Below are 4,551 nucleotides of genomic sequence, written 5' to 3' on the forward strand. Positions count from 1 at the left end.
CGATCGTCTTCAGTTAGCAGCAGTAGCGAAGGAATCGCTCCATCGGGTTCAGTTAACAGCCATCGATCGATCGCTCGGGTTCAGTAACGCGTAGCCTGTAGTGCAATCGCTCGGGTTCAGTTAGAGCCCAACGCCTTGCTCGGGTTCAGTTAGAACCAATGCCTCGCACGTGTACGAGAGAAACGCGCATCGCTCGGCCCCCGACCTCCCACCGTAACAGGCAACTCCCCGAAATTTTCCTCCCCCTCGCTTCTACCACAGTTTTTTCCATCATGGACGGCCCAAAGAATGTCATGCAGCTGCGTCTCCGGCCCGCCCAGGACGAAAAGCCCATTTTCTGTCATGATATTTTTTCATAGAAGTAGGATCCCACCACATCTAGGATGATACCGGGTTTTGTCACAATTATCGTCATAGAAGTGTCATATGTATGACATAAAATTTTTTCGTTCGGCCCAAAATGTCACGGGTGTGTCTTTTTTTTGTAGTGTCACGAGGAGTAGATCCGTGCGGATGAGCAATGCTCTATCTCAAATGAGCTAAACCAATGCTAACCCTAGAACGTAGGTGGAGGGGGAATATATATAGTCTACGGGGTGAAGGGGTACATGGGCCACGGCCCGGATGCGATGTACGCAGGCAGGAGGGGGCCGGATGTCCGAGCGTCGGGCCGGATTCTGGGCGCTTGCGAGGGGCCGGATGTCCGGGATGGTGGAGTTGGCCTTGCTGCTCTCTGGATGGACGGGGCCGGATGTCCAGGCGGAGGGGCTAGATGTCTGGGGCTTTGGGAGGCGCCGGATGTTTGGGGTGGCGGCCGGATGTCCGGGCTATCGGGGCAGCCTTCTGTGCTCCCTAGACGGCGTGTCCGGATGTCTAGGCTGGTGGCCAGATTTCCGGAGCGGTGGGCCGGGTGTCTGGGCTGGATGCTGGATGTCCGAGCCCTGTAGCTTCTGCTGCAGACCCGTAGCTGAGGGGTAGATCTCCAGGGGCCGGATGTCCGCGGCCATGGTCGGATGTCCAGTGCCTGGAAGATGTCCATGCCTTCTTCCATTGGTTCTCTTCTTCTGTGGACTTGGTGGCTTGACCATCTTCATGTGCATCCTCGGGAGGGTCCTCTTGGTACCTAATCATGCACAACATTTCGGACTTAGGTAGTAGCCATGTCTCCTGAGGATCATATGAGATATCACTAAGGAGAGAAGTCACCTCGGTCTCGAGAGCCCTAGCTCGTGCTGTTGTCATGGGTCCTCTTGGTGCTTGGTGAGATGACGGTAGATCCATGGGGATGACCGAAGGATGCTCCGCATCACCAATTCACCAACTTGATGTCAAAAATGCATTTCTTCATGGGGATCTCAATGAGACAGTGTATTTCTCACAGCCGGCAGGTTTTGTGGATCCCTCCCGGCCGGATCATGTCTGCCTTCTTCGCAAGTCTTTATATGGCCTCAAGCAAGCTCCGTGGACTTGGTTTCTTCGGTTTCAGGCATTCCTCTTGTCTTTGGGCTTTCGGGCCTCTAAGAGTGATTCCTCTTTGTTCATTATGCATCATGGCCACTCCGTCGCCTACGTGTTGGTGTAGTGGATGACATCATTGTCACGGCGAGCTCCTCCACCACCCTCAACTCCATCATTCACTCGTTGAAGTCTGAGTTCTCCATGACTGATCTCGGTCCTCTTCATAATTTTTTGGGCATCAACGTCACCACCAACTCCTCCGGCCTCTTTCTTTGCCAACATCAATACACACTTGAGGTTCTCGAGCGTGCCAAGATGCTTAATTGTAAGCCGGTCTCCACTCCCATCGACACCAGCTCCAAGTCCTCCTCTCAGGATGGCAAACTTCTCTCCATCCCCTCCCACTATCGTAGCTTGGCTGGCGCCCTCCAATATCTCACTCTTACTCGGCCCGACATTGCCTATGTTGTTCAACAAGTCTGCTTGTTCATGCATGCTCCTCGCGACACTCAAATGAGCATGTTAAACGCATTCTCCGGTACTTGCAAGGCACCTCGCACTATGGACTTCAGCTATACAAGTCCACCTCTATGGATCTCATTGCATACACTGATGCAGGATTGGGCCGGGTGCCCGGATACACGCCGATCTACTTCTGGTTTCTGCGTGTTTCTTGGCTCCAACCTTGTCTCGTGGTCGTCAAAGAGGCAGCCAGCCATCTCTCGTTCCAGCGCAGAAGCTAAATACCGCGGTGTTGCAAACTACATGGCAGAATCATGTTTGTTGCGACAACTTCTGTTCGAGTTAAAGCTGCCCCCACCCGCGCCACCATTGTGTATTGCGACAACATCAGTGCCTCGTACCTTGCGAGCAATCCAGTCCAACATCAGCGCACTAAACACATTGAGATCGACCTACACTTTGTTCGTGACCGGGTGGCTCTTGGCGAAGTCCGCGTTCTTCATGTTCCTTCCAGCTCTCAGTTTGCTGATGTGTTCACCAAGGGATTGCCGTCTCCCGTGTTCACCGATTTTAGATCTAGCCTGAACATCCTCCCAAACGGTGTTCCGACTGAGGGGGGGTGTTAGATTACATGTGTACTGATGTGTATATTGTTACGTAGCACCGAGTTTATAGGATCAGGACCACGTCAGGCCTGCATGCCCAAGTGTAGGACGTGCGGTTCCTTCTCCTCACCCTTTCATATATATTTGTAATCTGTACAACAGTGATCAATCAAGGAAATCACTTTCCAACTCATGTGTGTATGCCGACGGTTGTGTGTTAACGCCTCCATGGGTCGCGTCAGATAGAGGACTTGTTGTGTGTGCGCGTGTGGTAACACCAGGCGGAAGCGGAGGGGTGTCGGCTAGGACTGCATTGGTTGGAAACGTTGGTGCTCAGCGAGGCGGAGTTGTGATGCACGGGATGGCGAAGTTGGGAGGCAGCGAGCTGCCGGACACGAGTGTGGCTGCTGTTGGAACTGCTCGAAGACCTCCATGGAGAGCTCCCACGAGTTGAGCCGCCTGCAAAAAAAAATTCGTGAATACGCAAAGCTTGCGTATCATTTCATTGATAAAAGGAGTAGAATGAGTACGGCGGGGGATACAACACATTACACGAATGCAAATAGGCATGAACATGGTGCCCGGAGCAGACATGCATGGGATGCTCCGCCCGAAAAGGGGAAACAACACAGCTAAACCAACCAAGCCCGAACCGACAGAATCGAACCAACAATGAGTCCCAACATCACCAAAGCCAACACTGGGGACACCGTGAGCAAGCAAGATGGCGCCTTCAAGAAGGAACATGACGCTGACATGTCTTCACCATCCGGTCCGGAGCAGCCGGACCTAGGGTTTCCCCTGAGCTCGAAGAGGGGCACAGCTGAATGCATGGCAGCGCCTCCAAGAAGGAAAAACAACACCCGTCGGCAACGCCGCTGCCAGCACCGGCAAGACGAGCAAGGATTTCTCCCTGACCTGAGCTAAGCAATCCCATAGCCACCGAAAATGGTATTCAAGACGAGGAAGCCAACACTGACTGGAACCAAGCCGGAGGGGGATGGTGGGGCTGCACCTGCCGTCAGTGGGTGGCATCGCCTCTGGACCTATGGGCAAAGGTTCTGGCAAAAGGGGGAGCTTTAAGGCATATAGAGTAGTAGGGTTGGCAACAAAGCAAGGACCACCGCGAGGGAAGGCGACGGCGACCGGCAATGCCGGCAAGCTAGGACTGGAGGGTGCATATCCAAGTTGTTGTGGTCGGAGCCGTCGGGTCAACAACAAACTAAGCGAGCTGGAAGGAACGCAGCCACGGGTATCCAAAGCCGGAGCCGCCTGGCAGAGAACATCGGCAAGCCAAGGACACCAGAGAACGCAGGTCCGAGGCTGCCGGGGCCGGAGCAACGCCAACAAACACCCACCGCAAGGTGCACCGCACCAGCCGCTACCACTGAAGCCTCACCACCGCCGCACGAAAGCCGTCACCATGATTCGAGGGGGAGGAAGGGCCGAAGGAGAGGGTGTCAACGTGAGGCAGGACGAGTGCACCCCGCAAAACCGGCGCAAATCCCATGCCCAAACACGGCTGGCAGCAGCACCAGCTCCAGACTAGGCCACGCCGCTGAGAGGGGGAAGGGAGGGTATGGCTGTGCCGCCTGACCGGCCGACAGGAGACGAGCAACAGTGGATGCGGTGGTTTGCACACATGCAGCTCGGCGGTGAGTGGTTTCCCAATCCATTTAGTTCGCCGGCATATATGTGTGTTGTGTATGGTCAGCGTGCTTGTAGGTTGTGTGGGCATTGAGTGTTGCATTGTTAGTGTTTGATGAAATGCGTGAATGAAATGTAAGATATAGGGAGTTAAATTTGAAGGTTCAGTTAGGTCCAGCCACCGTTTAACTCCCCAAATTATATAAGGAGTTAAGTACAAAGAGTTAAATTATAAGGAATCGACTAGAGATGCCCTTATGCTGGTTTTCATAACATGCAACTAGGACAAGACAACACTCTCTTCCTTTTACCTTCATCCCTCATTATCACTTACATTCATGACGGGGAGGGGGGTGTAGGGGTCCCTAAAGCTGGAATA

The sequence above is a fragment of the Triticum dicoccoides genome, chromosome 5B (genome assembly GCF_002162155.2).
Source record: "Triticum dicoccoides isolate Atlit2015 ecotype Zavitan chromosome 5B, WEW_v2.0, whole genome shotgun sequence".
Taxonomy (NCBI): domain Eukaryota; kingdom Viridiplantae; phylum Streptophyta; class Magnoliopsida; order Poales; family Poaceae; genus Triticum; species Triticum dicoccoides.